This window comes from Protomyctophum bolini, assembly GCF_963924005.1.
Source record: "Protomyctophum bolini genome assembly, chromosome: 6".
NCBI lineage: Eukaryota > Metazoa > Chordata > Actinopteri > Myctophiformes > Myctophidae > Protomyctophum > Protomyctophum bolini.
In genome coordinates this window covers 29714733-29737890 of record NC_137867.1, presented here as the reverse complement: position 1 = coordinate 29737890, position 23158 = coordinate 29714733, and the positions used below count along the sequence as shown (strand labels likewise).

The following is a 23158-nucleotide window of genomic DNA, read 5'->3' as shown; positions in this document are numbered from 1 at the left end:
TGCCTATATGGGTTTGAACCGGGAACTGAATGGGCCTTAAGTGGGTTCCAGCTGGGCAAATTATATGCGACCCATGTAGGCCAGACTTGTGTCCTCCCATTAAGGGCTCCAAGTGGGCCGTGCACCCACTTTTCACAAAGCACCCACCTGTGTTAGCCCATATGGGCTTACGTGGGTTTCTAGCTGGGTCTTAGGTGGTGTCCAAATGGGCCATTTGATGTCAGAACCATGTGTGCGTCACCTGTGTTTGCCTATATGGGTTTGAACCGGGATCTGAATGTGGGTTCCAGCTGGGCGAATTAAATGCGACCCATGTAGGCCAGACTTGTATCTGCCCATTAAGGGCTCCAAGTGGGTTTTCACCCAGTATACACTCAGGGCCCAGCTGTGGGTTTTAGGTGGGGTCCAAATTGGCAATTGTATCTCAAACCCATGTAGGCCTCACCTGTGTTTACCTATATAGGCTTGAAGTGGGATCTGAATGGGCCTTTAGTGGAGTCCAACTGGGCACTTTGAGACCGATGTAGATCCCACTTCCAGCAGCACAAGTGGGTAACACCCGGGAACTTTGCCAAAATGGGTTTCAAGTTGGTCCTGAAGGGATTTAAATGGAAGAATTTAGCAGTATATTGACATGAACCCTGTTTAACAACTGCAAACACATTGACACAAGATGTAAAAAGTGCCTAAGGTTTAGCCAATTTAAATTTTACCAGAGTGAAAAAGCTATATCAGAGAATATATCTTTTGACAAAGTTTATTGAAAACATGGTCACATGGAATCTATTGGTTGCAATATAAAAACAAGCTTTGTTCTTTCAGACCAATTTTCTGTTAATGTTTTAACATAACTGTCATAAATGAAACATATGAAAAACAAATTATTCACAAATTGTGTAAATAACACTTGTGTGAAGTGATGGGCGATCATATCATACATCACATTCCGTGCTCAGCCAATCAAATCATCGTACACATTGTTCAGCCAATCAAATTGTCGCAATGGGGTACACACATTGTTACGCCAATCAAATAATAGTTATGTGGAACACACAAACCTGGGCATAGGACGGGCTAGCACCCCTCAAAATAAATAAATAAAACACTATTGCAAGCTTATTGGGCAATGTTGATCATTTTCAAGAACTTGAACCATCAAGTGAAGATCGGGTTAAATTAAAGGATATTTAACTCTCAAACATGTTTGGGGTCATTCTAACATTGTGGTGTTTTTTGTCACTGTACCCATCCTTTAACAACTAGGAGTAAGGAGCAGCCATTATCTCTGGGAGCTGGCGCTCAGGCAGCAATTAGGGGTTACGAATTTTTCTCAGGGACACACTTTGACACATCGCTGGCCTAGCATCGTTCCAGGGACAACCAGGGGCGTTCACTAACTTGTGAGCACCCAGTTAAGTTGCTTGATTCAGTATTTAAATATTTGATATTCATATTATCAGACACGCCTCCTTCCTATGTAAACCTATGGTAACGTTAAAATCCATTTTAATCATGTTAGATTAATTGAAAACAACACTTAACCTACTGCAAGACATAGATACATTGACAGACAATATGGAGGAAGCACTTATAGAAACCCCAACTGAAGTACTAGGGCAGGACTGGAAGAAAAACAAACCATGGGCCACTGATAACATCCTAGATCTACCGGGAGGCAGTAAAGTGGATCACATAATCCATGTGTGGAAGCATAGATGCAGGGAGAAGACAGGGCAACAATAAAGCAGCCTAGAAAACACAAAATAAACTGAGGAGGACACAACAACATACAGCCACAATAATAGAAGACAAGCATGACTCTACTAACCGAGAAGGATCTTGAAAAAGGAGATATTCAAAGTCAGAATACTGATTGAGAAGCACCTTTAGCACCAGCACAACCTGTACCACAACAGGTAATCCAAGCACTATACCCAAGCAGTGCAGTTCTTATAAACAACATCATGGCGGAAGCACTCATAGAATATCACACCACCATATCCATCAGAGGAAGACCCTACCATCTCCAATGACATCAAACTTATGGCATGGAGATGAAGAGAAAAGTAATAACCTGGTCACCAGCCACAGCCATACAGTACATATATCACCAAGGAACAGGCCACTTGCCTGAAGGAAGTAAAGGGCTTGGGTCCTTTGTGAGTGAAGATGGCAGCTCCACAAAAGATAAAAGCAATAATTGGGATAGCAACATCAGCTATGACTAGACTATACAGTATTTGGAAACATAACAAATAATAAATCAGCTTCTCAGTGAAGCTGAGATTACAAGTCACTTGTAATCTCCACCCTATTCCATTGGCTCTGAAAGCTGGACACTTACAGCGGACACCGAGCACAGGATAGCCTACAGTCATTTTAAAGCAAGTGTGACAGAAGAATGCTACATATATCGTATAAGAAGACCAGTCAAATGATTATGTTAAGACAGTTTAGCTACCACCCATGCTGGAGAACAGGAGCCTCTACTCTCATGGTCATGTCACAAGACATACCCTCCCTGTCAAAGACAATAGTACAGGGGACAGTAGAGGGAAAGTGGAGAAGAGGCAGACAGGCAGATTAAGTCCCGAGTGGACAACATCAAGGAGTGGACTGGCTGCAGCTTTAAAACCCTGATATGCACAACAGAAGATCGAAAAGCACTGGAGAGTGCCCAAGCATCCACCATGACACCTGTACAACCCCCTAGGCCATGGGATGAGTGAGTGAAAGCAATTTAAACTGTATGGGGCGTTCACAGAAGCCTGTGTAGGCGTTAAATTGAGCCCAAACATGTTTGAAATGAAACTCCCCATAACTATTGTAAACAATAATTTTAGAATAGTGTATAAATTGGCAAACTACATGAGGAACATAAATATTCTGAACACAAAAAGTAAGAGGAACCTGACACAATCACGACTTGACAATCATTTAAAATTGAACACAAAAAAGCCAACTGGAGAAAGAGAAAGATTAAACTTGAACTCTCAACTTGAACTAAAATAAGAGGGTTCTTATGAGGAGGTAGTTGTTTGCGTGCGTGTGTGTGTGTGTGTGTGTGTGTGTGTGTGTGTGTGTGTGTGTGTGTGTTACCAAGACTGTCAGATGGTGTTTTTTCTATTGGGGCTGTGCCCCATTGTCCTATGTGTTCTCAAGTGCTCCCTCTCCCTCCTTCTGCTGAATGTCCTGTGTGACTGCCACTGTGTTCTTCTTTAGTGTCCCTAAAAATAAATAACAAGAAGCTGACTTAGTAATGCTGGCTTGATTCTTACATTATGAAACATCATAAGACATGTGTATATTTAAAAAAAATATATATAATAGAGTGTGATTAGGGACTAATGGATTGGCCACCACAACCATCTTATTAAAGGCCTATTCATAGTCTGGATTTTCAGTGGTGAGGTGACCACCAGAGCTGTAATAACGCAGAACGGTGGTGAGTAAAAACAGCAAGAAGGGCTCTTCACTGCGGCTCTGTGACGTCATGTTGTAGGTGCGGGGTCACCTCACCACCAATAAATCAGACTGAATAACGCTTAAGAATTTATCATGAAAGTTGTACTACAATCTAATCACACGGCAAGTGCTACAATAAATTACATGATTAATTATACATCAATAATAGCTATGGTCTGTAAAGATATTTTTGCTGCATATTGAGGATTATTTTCTGAACAGAAGATTAAAAACAAACCAAAAAACTGTAATTTTAAATGTCTTGAGCTATGGTGGCAAATTTGTTTTCTATGTGAAATACATGGTGGCAAATTTGTTTTCGGTGGCCTCTGTTCAGAATTGTGATCCCTTTTCAGCAGCTACAGCTGTAATACTGTGGCATGCTTCTACTTGTGTACATCAAACATCAAATGTTTTGCCAAACACCATTTCAAGTTAGAATGACAAGAGGAAAGTTCAAGATAAATTTACAGTGGAGCAACCATTATGTGCATGCAATCAAAGGGCCAGATTCTATCGACTATGCATGTGATTGTGATTCGAAACTACATTTTGAAGTTAATATATTTCAACTTACAACTGGTTCCAGTAGGGCGGCTCTGTGTCCCACATTCAGGTGCTCACATGCAGGGTTCCAGCAGCTGATCAGGGTTTCAGTTGGGCAGCAATTCCACTGTAACCCAGGGTTCCTACATTCAAGATGTCAAATTCTCAGTATGTTTATGTTTTTTTTAAATGAAATAAATCTAATTCCATAGTTTACATACTTGCATGAGAACCTCCAGGACACACACTGGGGCTGCTGGTCATACTAAAGTGGCGGACACAGTAGTCTCTCTGGGACACAGTAGTCAGTCCAACGCTGTTCATTCCACAGGGAGGTGTAGGTCACATGTCTTTGCGATGGCCTACAGTACATTCAATAAAGAAAACGTACATTTTAGCAAACATAAAAAACTAACTTTAAGCAGTAGCATGGTGTGGGCCACAATGTCAAACAGCTCAGGAGAAATACAGCATCACATCACATGACATGTGGAGGAGTGAGCGAGCAGGAGTGTGCGGAATTGGAATGTGGCAGCCTGTCAGTCCAACCTACTTGATTCATGCGGACTCACATTTAATCCTCACTTCCTTGCTCAGATCGAGGTGGGACTTATGCGTCTAATAATAGAAGGGAAATTCCAGGTTGTGTGCCAATGTACTTGGCAAGCACCCCAACACAGTGGTTTTTAAAGTGGGGTCTGGGGATCCCCAGGGGTCCTTGAGGGGATTCCAGGGGTCTCTACATAAATTATGGATAGTTGCGATCCGAATGGACCCTAATGTTGCTGCAACTCCGAGAACCAAATCCATTTTGTTTGACCACCATAACTGTACACTCTCAGATAATTATGGTGGTCCATATTCTAATGCAGGGGTTCTCAAAGTGGGGTGCGATGACCCCCACGGCCCTATATTGCCACAAAATATTATTAGAACCACTGCCCTAAAACAGCCATTGTTACCTCCTCAGTCGTTTCAACATCAGTCTGTACATCAGATGGAGTCTCTGCTTCTGACGCATGTGTCTTAAAAAGAAAGATCACAAAAACAGGGGAAAGAGACATTAAAGTTAAAGCAATATTATGCCGAACCTTTGAATAGCATAGGGCTATCATACGCCTATCATATAGCCTCTCATTGCCTACTTACTTACACACGTGTTGTATTACACCTTGTAAAAGCTTAAAAGCTACTGGTGGGAAACTTGTCAAAAGTAACAAGTTGGGTTTATGATGACAATATTAAAAAACTATGTGAAACGCTAACGGTGGCCTATTTACAGATCTGTCGCACACCCTATTCCACCAGTTACATAGCAGCTGTATGCTGTGGCATGCTTTTACTAGTGTACATCAAATGTTTTGCAAAATTACATCATTAACTCATTCTAGGCGGGAACCCCTTTTTGTAACGCTACCCTTCTGGTCAGGAACCCCTTTTGTGTTTCTCTACACTATGTACAGTATTAAAATCCTGGGTCAGGATTTACAAGGATTTTTTTTAATCGGCCTCAGACCAAAATGGGTTAATCCATTAAGATCCGTCACTTTAGTGTTTAACCACATTAACAATTATTTTATACTTTAGCTAATGAGAGGAAAGCTGAGTGACAACGTTTCAGTCTAAAGCTGAAATAAACTGCGGCTCTATAAATGAATACAGTGTGCGGGACATCTTTCCTCTCATTATTTGAATTTTTTTTGCCAGCTCTGTCCTTGTAGGTGTGCGCAAGGACTTTTCTCTACATACTTTAGCTAATGAAAAATAGCAGATATGCAAGCTTATAGATTTGCTATTTTTGGAAGAAAATGTAAGTCTTTGAATATATATTCTTTCACAGCAAACGATTTTAACTCAAATATTTGCTTCTGGTCGGTCGCTGAAACAAAATATTTTCAGCTTAGGGTCCAGAGGGACATGAAAACATTCAAGCACCACTGATAGGGTTTTCAAAAAACTGGCAGGACTTAAGACATTTTGTAGAATGTGGTCTCATGTAGAAATGTACATTTTAAAAACTAAATTTTACCTTATGCACCATGAAAAAGAAACAGGTTTTGGAACTTCTTGTTATGTCCAGACATGGACACAGAACACAGCTAGTAATTTGTGGACTGGATCACTGGACATCTTCATTTCCAATTTACTTAAACAAATAGACAAAGAGAAGAGAAGAATGAACCAAACACATAAAAACAAAAACATTGATTAATCGACGTTCGTTCGATAAATGCAAAATGCTGTAGGCCTACAGCACTTTGGTCAGCTTCTATTGTTTTAAATGTGCTATATAAATAAAGTTTGATTTGATTTAGGCCTATATTGGAGCAGGTGCTGGCAAATAACTAATTACTGTAATGCCAGTCAGATCAATTAGCAGAGCGGCGCTGCTCTCACTCTGCACTGTCTGCAGCACAATAACTGCAGATCTCTTCTTAAAGTTGACTTATTATGGTTTACTTTCAACCACAAACCATAATATGATTGACAAACCTTGGATTATAATTCTTCATCGACCAACAGCGCATGCAGCATAACTATGAGGTAACTTAACTATATGAAATCGCATTGCTTTTTCCCATGCCTGCGTATACGCACACTCACAGTCACATTAACTTTATGATCAATCAAATCAATTTTTTTGTCGAAGCGTCGATCTCCAAAACCGTGATCGAAGGTCAGCCCTACACTGTACCACCCCTCTGAGTGTACAGATTTGTACACTCAGAGTTAAAGACCTGTCAGGGTCCATTTGGTTCCATGTGTTACACTCTCAGACAGTTACAGACCTTATAAGGGTCTATTTGGTTCCTGTACTATCAATCATTTAGCTGGGGACCCCCTGGAACTCCCTCAATACAGTAGGACCCCACTTTGAGAACCATATGGTTATCCCACCTGGCTCCCACATAGGAGCCAGGTGAGCCCACCTCTAAACCACATGGGACCCATGTTGGCGTGCTGGCTGGGCACTGGAAACAGACCTGTAAATATATAGATATAGATTAACTGATATGTAAATATATCAGTTCATCTTATGTGCTGTGTTTCAGGGTTGAGCTGCTTAACGACCACACTGTTTTAAAAACGTTTTACTACCCGTATTATTATTATAATTTGGTGGTACTATCAATCATTTGTGTTTCGGGACCGACACACATGCATGCATGGACACATTACTACTGTTGTTAGCTAAGCTTACCCAAGCACTGTATAGCCACTTCCAAATGCCAGCAGCTAACTCATTTTAGTTATTGAATCAAAATGCACAGCAGATAACAGAAGTTAAATGTAGATGTACTCATCGCAAAAATAATGATAGTCAAATGAATAGGCATGCTAGCTCTTACCTACATGTCCTGTAGCAGTAGCTGCCTGTAGGCTACATTGCATGGACACGCACCAGCGTCTCCTGGTTTTGTCGGCCATTGATCCCTTCTCTGCTGCTGCTTCTGCTGCGAGACCTGACCTGAGCCCTGGTCGACGTCTTCTTTGTCTTTTTGCGGGCACGGCCCCTTTCCTCGTCCATAACGCTGGTATATACAGTATAGTGTATAGTAGCCTATATTATATATAGCCGCGCCGGTTGATCAACAAAGCCGCGCTTCTTCCATGTCAGTGACAGCCGGGCAGTGAAAGAAAGAAAGAGCGGGCTAACTTCGAGATAGTTGCCTGTTGACTCAGGAGCCAATCACTGCAACCAACGTCACACAGTCAGTCATAGTATGACCACACAGCCAATCACATCCAAGCGGGACTTGCAATGCACTCTGGGTGTTTTACTGGGTTGCCAAACCACCTGCCATTTCAAAGTATTTTAGTACATAGGCTTAATGGGGGGGGAGATTTTTTTATTTATTCAAACCTGGTAGCCTAACCATATGTGGTTTTAACTTGCACATGATAATGACAAGTTTGAATATTAAACTGTGGCTATATACATTTAGGCCATACTAGAGCTTTAACTCTTTCATGTTACACTCTCAGGAGTACCATTATAAATTAACATTGCATTTAAACAAAATATTTACACAATTAGAGAATGTAGAAGAATGTGTTATTTTGTTCAACGTTTGCCTGCAGCAGATTTTCCTAATTAATTAGAGAGAATTGTGTGTGTGTGTGTGTGTGTGTGTGTGTGTGTGTGTGTGTGTGTGTGTGTGTGTGTGTGTGTGTGTGTGTGTGTGTGTGTGTGTGTGTGTGTGTGGCCGACTTATCCCATGCTTAAACTTTTATACGTTCTGTTATTTTTGGCAAGGCAAAACTGGCCACCCTTGTCTGGGTCCTGTATGGGTTCTGTATGGGCTAAGTGGGCCTGGGTTAGAACTGGTCACTCATGTCTGGGTCCTATATAGGTTATGTATGGGCTAAGTGGGCATGGGTTAGAACTGGTCACTCATGTCTGGGTCCTATATAGGTTATGTATGGGCTAAATGGGCATGGGTTAGAACTGGTCACTCATGTCTGGGTCCTATATAGGTTATGTATGGGCTAAGTGGGCATGGGTTAGAACTGGTCACTCATGTCTGGGTCCTATATAGGTTATGTATGGGCTAAGTGGGCATGGGTTAGAACTGGTCACTCATGTCTGGGTCCTATATAGGTTATGTATGGGCTAATAATACATGGGTGACCAGTGCTAACCCATGCCCACTTAGCCCATTTAAACCCATAAGGGACCCAGGTTTCGTAAATGTTTCGTTATTTGTCTAACCTCTTTAACGCTTATAAGTCAAAAACCGTTCGATATTACGGGCCCATCTTTTAGTATGTTATATAGCTTGTCGGGACGAACAATCTGATATGTGGTTCGCCACACATGGTCGTGTGCTTTAGGAGCTTAGGGTTACACTTTGAAGCGCGATAGCTCCTCCCACAAAGGTCGTAAATAAAAGTTAGTTGCATCCACGCGTAGCTATCGATAAGACGAACGCCCTGATATGTGTTTGAAATGTGTTGAAATGTTGTTGAAATTTAGCATTTCAACCATAAACACACTCTTTGGTTCATTATGTCTATAAGGCTTCCAGACAGGTAACACTAGGGTTACCTAGGGTTAGGGTTACGGGCTACGGGGGTCGCACGACAATGGCGGACATATCGGAGCGTAGATCTCGGAAAACTGAACACGCCCATGTCAATTACTTGGCTGACGGACGTATCGTTCTCGAGCTATCGCGCGTTGAAAACTAACCCTAGGGTTAGCCAATTAAGAGAACCGTAAGTCCCTGTGCTGGGAAACAGATATCAGCGACTTCAGCTCGTCGTGCTGAGTCCGAAAATGGTCTCGGTTTTTTTCACAACATTTCGGGGGGCTGGGGACAGGAAGTTGGCGTTTACACCCACTTCCTGACGTCGTAGAGAGATAAGACCACCACAGTTGGAATCGGGGCAAAAAAGTAAGTGGGAATACATGCCCCTTCATTAGAAAAAATCACAGGAAATATGTTGTTTTTGGATGCAAAGGTGACATTTTTACAAACTTTGGCGCCCTTTTTCACCACTTTCCCCACAAGGGACCCAGGTGTGGATGCCCAGTTCTTACCCATGCACACTTAGCCCATACATAACCTATATAGGACCCAGACATGGGTGACCAGTTCTAACCCACGCACACTTAGCCCATATATATCCCACAAGACGCCCATATATGGATGACCAGTTCCAACCCACGCCCACTTAGCCCATATATATCCCACAAGGGACCCATACATGGGTGACCAGTTCTAACCCATGTCCACTAAGCCCATAAATAACATATATAGGACCCAGAAATGGGTGACCAGTTCTAACCCTTGCCCACTAAGCCCATAAATAACCTATATAGGACCCAGACATGGGTGACCAGTTCTAACCCACGCACACTTAGCCCATATATATCCCACAAGGGACCCAGGTGTGGATGCCCAGTTCTTACCCATGCACACTTAGCCCATACATAACCTATATAGGACCCAGACATGGGTGACCAGTTCTAACCCATGCCCACTAACCCCATAAATAACATATATAGGACCCAGAAATGGGTGACCAGTTCTAACCCATGCACACTTAGCCCATATATATCCCACAAGAGGCCCATATATGGATGACCAGTTCTAACCCATGCCCACTTAGCCCATATATATCCCACAAGGGACCCATACATGGGTGACCAGTTCTAACCCTTGCCCACTAAGCCCATAAATAACCTATATAGGACCCATACATGGGTGACCAGTGCTAACCCATGCCCACTTAGCCCATATACACCCATAAGGGACCCAGGTGTTGGTGACCTGTTCTAACCCATGCCCACTTAGCCAATGAATAACCCACAAGGGACCCAGGTGTGGATGCCCAGTTCTTACCCATGCACACTTAGCCCATACATAACCTATATAGGACCCAGACATGGGTGACCAGTTCTAACCCATGCCCACTAACCCCATAAATAACATATATAGGACCCAGAAATGGGTGACCAGTTCTAACCCATGCACACTTAGCCCATATATATCCCACAAGAGGCCCATATATGGATGACCAGTTCTAACCCATGCCCACTTAGCCCATATATATCCCACAAGGGACCCATACATGGGTGACCAGTTCTAACCCTTGCCCACTAAGCCCATAAATAACCTATATAGGACCCATACATGGGTGACCAGTGCTAACCCATGCCCACTTAGCCCATATACACCCATAAGGGACCCAGGTGTTGGTGACCTGTTCTAACCCATGCCCACTTAGCCCATGAATAACCCACAAGGGACCCAGGTGTGGATGCCCAGTTCTTACCCATGCACACTTAGCCCATACATAACCTATATAGGACCCAGACATGGGTGACCAGTTCTAACCCATGCCCACTTAGCCCATACATAACATATATAGGACCCAGACATGGGTGACCAGTTCTAACCCATGCCCACTTAGCCCATACATAACCTATATAGGACCCATACATGGGTGACCAGTGCTAACCCATGCCCACTTAGCCCATATAAACCCATAAGGGGCCCAGGTGTTGGTGACCAGTTCTAACCCATGCCCACTGAGCCCATGAATAACCCACAAGGGACCCAGGTGTGGATGCCCAGTTCTTACCCATGCACACTTAGCCCATACATAACCTATATAGGACCCAGACATGGGTGACCAGTTCTAACCCATGCCCACTAACCCCATAAATAACATATATAGGACCCAGAAATGGGTGACCAGTTCTAACCCATGCACACTTAGCCCATATATATCCCACAAGAGGCCCATATATGGATGACCAGTTCTAACCCATGCCCACTTAGCCCATATATATCCCACAAGGGACCCATACATGGGTGACCAGTTCTAACCCTTGCCCACTAAGCCCATAAATAACCTATATAGGACCCATACATGGGTGACCAGTGCTAACCCATGCCCACTTAGCCCATATACACCCATAAGGGACCCAGGTGTTGGTGACCTGTTCTAACCCATGCCCACTTAGCCCATGAATAACCCACAAGGGACCCAGGTGTGGATGCCCAGTTCTTACCCATGCACACTTAGCCCATACATAACCTATATAGGACCCAGACATGGGTGACCAGTTCTAACCCATGCCCACTTAGCCCATACATAACATATATAGGACCCAGACATGGGTGACCAGTTCTAACCCATGCCCACTTAGCCCATACATAACCTATATAGGACCCATACATGGGTGACCAGTGCTAACCCATGCCCACTTAGCCCATATAAACCCATAAGGGGCCCAGGTGTTGGTGACCAGTTCTAACCCATGCCCACTGAGCCCATGAATAACCCACAAGGGACCCAGGTGTGGATGCCCAGTTCTTACCCATGCACACTTAGCCCATACATAACCTATATAGGACCCAGACATGGGTGACCAGTTCTAACCCATGCCCACTTAGCCCATACATAACATATATAGGACCCAGACATGGGTGACCAGTTCTAACCCATGCCCACTTAGCCCATACATAACCTATATAGGACCCAGACATGGGTGACCAGTTCTAACCCATGCCCACTTAGCCCATACGTAACCCATATGGGACACAGACATGCGTGCCCAGTTCTAACCCATGCCCGCTTAGCCCATATATATCCCACAAGGGACCCATACATGTTGACCAGTTCTAACCCATGCCCACTTGGCCCATTTGTAACCCATATCGAACCCACAATATTTGCCCAGTTCAAGCCCATGCCCACTTAGCCCACATAGAACCTACCTGGAACCCAGTATAATTGCCCAGTTCTAGCCCATGCCCACTTGGTACCCATAAACACACATACACCCCATATGGTGCCCACATGGACATGTTAGCTGGGTAGGCTACAGCTGTAACTGTACGGCTACAGTCAGTAACTTGGCCACTGCGTGCGTGCGTGCACTACCGCTAGAACCGGTGTTTGGACTAACGTATGAAGTCGCATCGTTTGACATTTGGAATTAGGATGATGATGAATTAACGTAGCCTACATATCGGAATAGGTGGGTGACGTGGGTCGTTCGTTGCATTATCATACGGACCACGGACGAGAATACATGTTGTACAAATCCATCGGGTGATTATCCGAGACTTCCGAGTCCGACATCGCCAAGTTTAGGCTGCACTGCGTGCGAGGAGCGCGTGCTGCACGACTACGCTATAAGTCAAGATAAGCAGGTAAGGTACCATAATATTTTGTTTCCTTGATGAATAATCCCATGAAGAAACTGATGATGAGTTATAGCTTATTTAATGTTGAATTGATATTGAGATAATGTGGGCATTTTGATTTACGACGGCCCTGTGTTTTAGCGTGTTGTATAGGCTATTATTTATTCGTGGTTTTTGCTAAACAAAAACAGTCGTTTCAACAGATGCTGTTAGTGTTAATGTGTGTGCGTCTGTGCAACAGGGGGAATAATAGCCTAGCGACTTCATTGTAAACGTCGGCTTTAATTAGGCTATAACAAAATAAACATTCTGCGAAATGTTTGTTACCGTCAGTGCGCACAGACAGACCTAAATGCAATTACCTGGAATGGAGCAGGGGGCAGTTGCGAGTTGCTAGAATGATTTGTGGGCCTGGCACTGGTGGTGCCGTGGTGGGTAAACTGTCTATACTCTCACATATTGCGTATTGCCATAGGCTACCTGACTTTCATTCCCTTGTTGCCTTTGTTTTAATCATCAGCACAGATTGTCTCAGTGAGTGAATATGGAGTTGATGCAATGCTGTGCGTATACAGCTCCAACTGTGCGCCTGTACGAGAAAGAAAAGATGCATGTACGGTAGATTAGAATAAACAGTAGGCCTAGTAAGTCCGTTAAAAGGTCATGCCTTAATTGACAAGCTGCTACAGCACAATTCAAATGTTACAATGTTAGAATTTTCATTTATTTAGTGTGTTCAGTCAGAACACATTAATTCTTACTCTGCACTTCTGCAGACCCCCCCCCCCCCTTTCTTTCTTTCATTCTCTTTCATTCATTCTCTCTCTCTCTCTCTCTCTCTCTCTCTCTCTCTCTCTCTCTCATTTGGCCCATTTGATTTAAATTATCAATGATTATTTTACTATATAGGTAAATGTTTTGTGATCTGGCCTCCAGATCAAATATACCTTGTGATCAAAAAGGCATTGGTCTTTCTCATCGAACCCACTGCAACTCAAGACTTGGCATATAGCTGTAAAAGAATACACTCATTAGCCAGCTCACCTTTTCAGTTTACTATTGATCCCTAAAGGCAAATTCCCTCCTCACTCATCATTCTCTATGCAGGGGTTAGAGTGCAGGTTCAGTCACAGAACGAAGACACCCCTTGGAGCTTCTTGATTCATATAGCTGAGCTCTTATTAAAAGACATTTCAGCAGCACAGACAGCAGCAGGGAACATGAACCTGAGTCCTGCAGTGAGAGAGCAGTTTGTCTACATGCCTATACCATGGCTCGCAACCTTTGGGACCCACATGATATTCCCAGATGACAGTTAAGTGACAAGTTAAGAGCCTTGGTGTCACCTTTGACGATAACCTCAAATTTAGTTAGTTCTGTGGTCAAGGCTAGTTTTTTTCAATTTAGGCTTAAATTATGACAGGCAATTCGTGCTGTCAAAATATGACCCCCCACCCCCAGTCAAAAAACACTTTGTTTGAAATAGACATGCACTCATGCTTTCCAAGGTGTGATTTGGGCTGGGAGGAGGAGGACTAAGGCCCTATAAAAGTCCATTCAGAGCGTTCCATACCGATTTCTTGGATTTACCCTCCGTGCGGGCCTTTCGCTAGATCTGTTCTTCAATCGCGAAATATTTATTATTTTTTGTTTCCATTTGTTCTAGAGATGATGTGGAAAATAAGTGCATGGAATTTCTTTTTTTTCTTCTTTTTTTGCCATTAACAGTGATTCAGTGACTCTGTGGATTCCTCTATACAACCCATTGCAGCACAGAAGTGACTGTGTAGAATTTGCACAGTAAAAACAAATTGACATAAATAAAAATATAGTGCATTTGGTTCCATTAACTAACACAAGATGTTATAGTGTACCAGGCTGAATTTGCTGTTTGGGAGTTGTTGGTTGGTGTCTGGACTTTCTGATTGGTGTCCTGTTTGTTGAGAAGTGGTTAAATTGTAATCTCATCATAATGATAATTAGACACTGCCATAAAGGCGTGTTGACTGTCACAGAGGAAGGCCATCCAAGAATGTATTTGTTGCTCATCATCGCCGAGCAACAAATTATAACTGATTAAATCTGGTTATTAGTTTTTCTCTGTCATTTCAGGATATGAGATATTGGTTCTCAGGGACACAGACTGCTGCTAGTTTAGTATTAGAAATAACTTTTTCCCATTGTCCAGTTCTAGTCAATAGGCCTATCTCACAGCCCTTTCCCCGCCCCCTTTTCTGAGCTAATGGTGTTGACGTGATGTCACTCCATAGGGCTGTATTTTGCGTGTCTTAAGTACCAGGTCTTATTACTTAACTTAAGACCTGGAGGCGTGATCAATGCCATTTGGCTATTCTGAGTGGCCAAAGAGCAAGTTAAGTAATAAGACCTGGTACGCAAAATACAGCCCTACATCTTAAAATACCTACATTCAGAAGCCATAAACAATGCTTTTTCTGAAGGTAAACTTTATTCTATTTGTTTTAGCTTTCTTACCAATTACCATCTTGTTTTCTTCATAATAATATTTGTCTTTTACATTTTAACATTTGGAAATGGCCTTAAATGGTGCAGAGAAAGCAGGTAGGGATGTAGCTCTGGTCCATGAGTAAGGCTATGGACCAGACACGTCATGTCAACACCACTAGGTCTGGAAAGGGGGCGGGGAATGGCTGTGAAATAGGCCTATTGGTCCCATATGAGACTATAGGCTAAACTCGACTGTCAGACCTTGAATTCCAAGGACCAAACCTTATGCCTTAATTGGGCTAATTAGGATGAGCCTCGTCATTAAAATATGCCTTGAGTATGTTAAGAAAAGGCTATTGATGATCAATATTATTTAGGAATGTCCCGATCACGTTGTTTTGCTCCGATCATTTGTTTTTGAGTATCTGCCGATAAAGATTGTTACAGATCCGATAATTATATCGGATCTGTAACAATCGTTATCGGCAGATACTCAAAAACAAATGATCGGGATCGGAGCAAAAAAACGTAGAACATGCTTATGCCATATCACATGTTCATGCCAAAATAGTGCAATATCCCAAACCACAGACCATATTATAATGATATGGATATAATATTGATACTATAGGGATGTCCCGATCACGTTTCTTGGCTCCCGATCTGATAACGATAATGTATAAATGACCGATCACCCGTTCCGATCGGGACAACCTTAATATTAATTATTATTCATCGCATAAGTCCACCACAGTAATGAGAAAAATGCAAATTAAGGACTGTCAGGTGTGCACCATTGGTCCTCTTAATCAGGTTGTTACAGTACAAAATGGCAATCAGCACATCATCAATAAGAGCCCCACTCATAAGGTCAAGCCTGATTTATACCACTGTCGCTTGCAGAAATAACCTGCCTTACATACTTTGCTTGTCAGTGCTGCGCACCGAATATTAAAGATCTATAGATCTGTTGTTTTCGGTGCACAGCACTGACGCGCAATGATGCAACTATAAATTAGGCTTGAGCATACCCGTTTCCTTCCAACCACTTAATTGTAAGACAAGTAGACTAAGGAGCTAATTTATACTTGCGTCACTCATATGTAACTGAAAAACATATATATATAATTTTTTAGTGAGTTATTTTTGTGAAGCAACAAAGTGTAAATTAGCCCCAAGGCATTAGTGTTATTGTGAGAGCATATAGTGTGGACGATCAAAGGAGGAGCAATGAGTGTTCTGTGAGTTCTCAGTTGTATATGACTAGAATTTTGTGCCCGCTTCGCGGGAACTCAATCCCAGAGTTACTTCGCCATGCACTATGGGAAGAAGGAAATTGCGGGAGTTGACTCCACATGTAGTAACGGATGGGTTATTAGTTATTATGTGTAGTGTAGTGTAGTCAACATGTTAAGGCTCGTACACACTGCCCGGTATTTGCTGCGATTATGCTTTCGGGGAGCATTTTTGGCGCTCGCCGACAAAAACCCCTGATCTGACGTTAAGTGGTGGCCAAATGGTAGATCACGATCTACAAAGGCTTTGCAGGTAGATCACATGACATGGCACTAAAAAAATATATAATTTTAATATAAAAAACGATTTTTGCATCTGTCGCTTTAGATGACCTGAGATGACTTGATTGATTGACATCAAAAAGGGCCTGTCAGCTCAAACACACAATGCAATACTTGTTGTTGCTTACAATCATCAGTAGCAAAGTCAAATACCAACAAAAATAAAAGCCTACGATTTGCATTTTTCCCCCTCTATTTCCCATTCCATGTACGTTTGTCTTATATGTAGCCTATATGAAAGGCCCCTCAATTACATTTTGTAACTATTTTCAGCAATGGGATGATAGTTTTATTTGGTGGGTATGTTGAGCTGGTCGTTTTGAAAGTAGCTCTCAAGTCCATAAAACAAACTAACATAGGCTACTTCTCTATAAGCAGAATCATGAATAGGCCTATTTAATTTATACAAAAGGAGAAGAGAGAGAGAGAGAGCAATGTGTTTGTGGCTCAAACTTTGTCTAATATTGTTTTAGAGCAGTGGTTCTCAAACATTGTCATGCCAAGAGAAAGGACCCCCAATATTTTGTCAATCTACAAAAATAATCCCAAAATCGCTTATAAATTAAATTACATTACTTACTAATCGCTTATTTGGCAACACTGGCCAGAAACGACCAGTGTTGCTTTTTTTTGTCTTATTTTGTATAGACCTAGGTGGCTTGTTTCTACCATAGAGTTATAGTGGCAACACCTCTGGCTTCTAGCTCGCTAGCTGGATATGTGCTGCTGCGCCTGCTCTGCTCCTCGACTCGTCTCTGTACTGTCAGTCCCAGCTCCGTGACTGGGAGATGGGACTGTCTAGTCTGGATAGAACTTTCTGTTACAGTTAAATCAATATAAAAGTACCACACAACTGAAAAGTATCACGACTGTGACCGCAAGTTATAAATGTGTGTGGCTATAATGACGCACAGCTGTTATAATCGCGCATCTATAAGTTCTAATCGTGTGTGGTGTTTCTTCGGGAGCCGGGACTGTGTGTGTGTGTGTGTGTGTGTGTGTGTGTGTGTGTGTGTGTGTGTGTGTGTGTGTGTGTGTGTGTGTGTGTGTGTGTGTGTGTGTGTGTGTGTGTGTGTGTGTGTGTGTGTGTGTGTGTGTGTGTGTGTGTGTGTGTGTGTGTGTGTGTGTGTGTGTGTGTGTGTGTGTGTGTGTGTGTGTGTGTGTGTGTGTGTGTGTGTGTGTGTGTGTGCATGCAATGCGAACAGCCGTGGTGGAGTTACAGGCATGCGTGTGTGTGTGTGTGTGCATGCAATGAGAAGCCAATGTCAAGTAGCAAACAGTGTAATTCTTTCACTTCGGCAAAAAACAACTATTGACAAACAACAATGTTGATGTAAGTAACACGATCGCTGAGAGAGATATAGTTTATATACAGACATTTAGAAGGAATAAGCTAAATCCAATTCGTCCCCTTCCTTGTTTGTGTCTTGTCCTGCGAGGACAGAGAGAACGCTGCAGATTGGGAGCTATTGACGTGTGAGAACTACTGGCCAAAATGTCATAAAAAACACAACACCTAAAATCGGAATGTTATTGTGACCTATTGAGCACAAACAGACCATCATGATTTGCTTGCTGGACCTATAGTTAATTGATGTGCATTACATTTCCACTCGCCCATATAAATAAAAAGCAAGATGGCTGTGTTGGGCTGAGAGCTGGTGACTGATTGACGTGTGAGCCGGGGGCAGCCATCTTTCCGCACAGGTTTTCAATGGCTGGGCCGCACATCTTTTGCGCACATCTTTGCCCACGTGACCAACTTAAGAAATGTAATAATAGATAACCTCGGCATAATGAGCATATCCTTGAACAATATTGGAATAGATTTGGCACAGTGGTTCAGGGGTGTCACTGGCTTTTTTTTGTCATGAAGGCTCATGAAATATAAGCGTCATCAAAGTAACGACCTAGTCGTCACTGGTTTTTGATTGATTGGAGTTTTTACTTCTTAGTTACTTTGTGGACTATCCATGATAAAGCATTGATTACACTTATTTACAACAGCGTCCACCATTTTCAATTCATCTGAACATTTAGAGACCTACAGGAAATAATCATATAAAGAAAGTAACAAAGGGAGAAAACATGTACAGTATGGTGAGAAAGGGGTGGAGGGGAGTTAATTTACAGGGGCCAGTTTCAAATTGAAGCCGTCCATATAGGTGCTCTTTGAGAGCAGTTTTGAAAGAGTCAAGGGATTCACATGTCTTAATGGCTGTTGGTGGGGCATTCCACATTTTAGTGGCAGGAGCACTCATGCCTGAGGAAGGTCGAAAGACCGAAACGTTGCATTTGACATGAAATAAAAAGCACAGGTCTCCACCAGTATAGGAGCATCTTTGGAAAAATGTCAAGTGGCATTTCTTCCTCAGCCTAGTGGGAATATGCGTGCACCGTTAGTTTCACCTCAATCGGACGTTGTGATTTGCGGCATTTTGTACAAAACGGGCTACTCCTGGAAACTTTGGAAGGCAATCTTAGCAAATCAGGATGGAATATGAGAAATCAAACGGACCCGTCTTGATCACATGACTATAGAGATCATGTGTACCGATTTGCGTGTGATTTAATTTGGCTAAAATGTGAAGAAGTAATATAAAACTAGTGGGAATGTGTGTACATACATAGTTTCACTGCAATCGGATGCTTCATTCATGATTTGCGGCATTTTGTTCTAAGTGGGCCAGTCGTACAAACTTTAGATGTCAATCGTAGCCAATCAGGATGGTATATGAAAAATCTAACAGATCTGTGTTGACTATAGAGACAGTGTACAGAAATGTGTTTTGCCTAAATCTGCCTCATCGTGGCGCAATAACCGACAAATGGGAAAAATGCAGGGCAAAGGATTTATATTGGCCTTTAGGGAGTGCACCTACAAAGTTAGATCGGTGCAGTTATAGGTAAGAACATGAATTGACCTGTTATAGCACCACCATGAGGCTGATGTGAATTATTTTAAGTGGCATTTCTTCCTCTGCCTAGTGGGAATGTGCATGCATAATTGCATGGAAATCGCACGCTGTGTTCATGATTTGAGGTATTTTGTTCAAAATGGATCCCATCCTGCAAACTTTGGAAGCCAATGGGGATGGAATATAGGAAAGCGGGCGGATCCGTGTTGATCACATTACTATGGAGATAGTGTATACCGAATTGAGTGATGTATGGTTAAAATGTGTAATCTAGTAATCTATAGAAATGTGTTATGCCAAAATCGACCTCATGGTGGTGCTATAACAGGCCGCTGTGGAAAAAATTGGGACAGAGTTTTGTTGTTGGCATCCACGGAGTATGTGTGCAGTTTGGCATCTACCGGTCCAACTGTGACGGAGATTAGTTGTACACAGACAGAGTCTGACGGGCACACACACACACACACACACACACATGGACAGAGCGCAAAACATACTCTCCCCATGCCTTCGGCTGGTGGAGACAAAGAAACTTATTTTTGATACAAGTAATTGATATAATAGGCTACTCACTAAGGAAATAATCTATTTGCAGCCTTAAATGTTGGTGGAGATCATGTGAACTCTACATTGACAGGGCTAGACTGAGACTGAACCCTGAACATTAATACTGTGTGCCACAATGCTGACTTTGATTGATTGAAATATTTATTAACAGTTTGCAGAATTACAGTACATTTCAAACACAAACTCAATACAAAGACTGTTAACTGTGAGTGGACGACCCAATTAAGCATTACACTTGTTTACAACAGGGTCCACCTTGTTCAATTCATCAAAACATTTAGAGACGTACAAATAGACACTTCTATATAGTTAAAGAACAGAACAGGAATTCATCATAAAGGGAGAAGAAACGTATACAGTGAGGGGAAAAGGGCGGTGGGGGGGGATTCAGATTTTACAGGAGCCAGTTTCGAATTGCAGCCGTCCGTAGGTGCCCTTTGAGAGCGGTTTTGAAGGAGTCAAGGGATTCATTTGTCTTAATGACTGTTGGTAGGGCGTTCCACATTTTGGTGGCATAGGAGCGAAAATAATTTAGTCCCTTGTTTGTGCCGAATCTGGGTTGTACATGGTTTGTTGCACTCCCTCTGGTGTTGTGGGTGTGGACTTTATTTACATTAAGTATCTAGACAGGTACATGGGTATCTTGGTGGTGTATCGAATCTTGTCGACCAGACCCATTGCAAGATGCTGTACTCTGTCGTCGACCCTAAGCCATCCCAGCCTGTCAAAGTGGGCAGGGGTGAGGTGGGTTCGGGGGGTGAGGCCAAGTAGGAGCCTGACCAGTTTGTTTTGGGAGGTCTGGAGCCTTGTTTTAAGGGCCTTTGAGGTGCTGTGGTACCAAGAGGTGCATGCATAGTCAAAGAAACCTTGTACGAGGGCTCCTGTTAAGGTCTTCAAGGTGTTTTTGTTGACCAGTGAGGAGATCCTGTAAAGGAATCTTGTTCTTTGATTGAATTTTTTGATTACGTTGGTGGCCATTTTATCACCGGAAAGATTGGCATCCAGGATGGAACCTAGGTAGGTAATTTCATCTTTTCGTGTGATAATATTGTCACCCATTCTAACCAAGAAGCCATCTGCCTTGCTGAGACCACTGAACCACTGCCAGTTTCCACCCTGAATTAGTTACTCTCTGATTCTCACTTAAATCATTCCTCAGGCACATCTTCTGTATCCAATGCCATACAGACATAAAATGTCTTCAGGGTCCAAATTAGTTTCTAATCAGATTTTGGCAGCATTCATTCTCCAGCCAGTTGTTGGGAGACCTGGGCGTATTGTTCTTAGAAAGATTTGATCTGTACAGATGAAGCCATTTGTAGAAACTAGAAACGTTCTTGTTTTACTTTAATGAATGCTTGGTGCACTTGCAGCACTTCTGCTGCACTTAAGCTCACTACTTTGATGATAACCCATGCTCTTATATGGAACCTGGTGGCGGGTACATAATATTAGAATATTAAATGTGCTGACTAACTCATAATCATCATCTCTCTTTTTCCACCGCTACCATCTTCGTTTCGTTTCCAAAGAGCAAGGTTCTGCATTAATATGCAGTGCTTTTATTGAATCCCTGTCTGTAAGATACTCCCCAAAGCATAGCAGTGCCATCAGTTCTTCATTTATTCCATTTGTCCGTGCTTATATCTGGAAGAAAATAGCTTGAAAACACCCACAGACTTTTTATTTAAAAAATATATAAAATATATTTTCTTTGTTTCTTTTTTTTAGCATGTTTTTCCTCATAATAATAACCTGTGTACATTCATACATATATGAACAAACCTTTAGGTATTAAACAGTTCATTGTATTGTCAACAGAGTATGGATGTGCTGGTCCCCATGCCTATACAATGACACGCATGCATTATAGACCTGACCTTAAAGCAAAGTGTTACCGGTATTTACTGTATGTGCTGTCCCACAGAGTTTATAATGCATTATGACGAGCACTTATAAATTATATTAATAGAATACATCATAAACCTTGTTACCAGTAAGACGCGCAAACGCGGGAAGCGAACGCAGCTGAGACCCTGCAGATCATGTCTGTCTGTCTGTCTGTCTGTATGTCTGTCCCGCTGTTACTGTATATGTGGACCTGGCCCCTTTTGTGCCCATATATGGAGCTGATGATGCAACACACTCCATATTTGGACGTATAGCGGGACAGACAGACAGACAGACAGACAGACAGACAGACAGACAGACACACACACAGACAGACATGATCTGCTAGGTCTCACTGCGTTCGCAATAAGTTGTTATGCATACATTTAAACATTTCTAGTGTTATAATAGTGCCTTATAACCCAACCTTAATATAAAGTGTTACCCACACGGTCAGACTGTGCATCTGACTGTCTGTCTGTTCTATAGCCTCACCCCAGTATGGGTCACTGTGTCACATGCAGATTAGTGCTGGCCGCTAACCTGTGACCTATCCCTAGACCATGTCTGATAAGAGCTGCTTACTACTGTCCTGGCGGATAATGTAAATACAGGGATTTGAATACGTGTGGGACATGAATACAACTCTCTTTCCTGAGTATGACATTAGAACAAAATGTCTGCCATGTATATACTGTATGGTCAACACACAAAGCTCAGACACTAAAAGCATGTATAACTAGAACTGCCCTCTGTCGAGTGCATACTTGCACACTAGTACACTTGCACACTAGTAGGCCATAAATGGCCAACTAGTGCGCAAGCAGAGCGCGCAAGTACTTTAGACCGTTATAAACTGTCACTTTTGATGCGTTTGCACCGTCCCTGCAAATTGTGCCTGATACGGCAGTGGTGCCAGATTACATACATGTATACACAGGAGCATTACCTTTAATCCTCCCAACACTAAAACATATCGTCATTACGTCACCATCGAAAACCAAATACATTCTGACATTGGGTCCTTTAATCCACATATTTCTTATGGCATCATTGAGAGCTA

General features: G+C 42.4%; 1 protein-coding gene across 1 annotated transcript in view; it reads left to right on the top strand.

The window, feature by feature from the left end:
- Positions 1 to 12524: 12524 nt before the first annotated feature.
- arvcfb (ARVCF delta catenin family member b) overlaps positions 12525 to 23158 on the top strand; it is a 242226-nt gene continuing 231592 nt past the window's right edge. The window contains exon 1 of the mRNA XM_080766507.1: positions 12525 to 12683. The gene's annotated coding sequence lies outside the window, so the exon portion shown is untranslated. The remainder of the gene's footprint in view (positions 12684 to 23158) is intronic.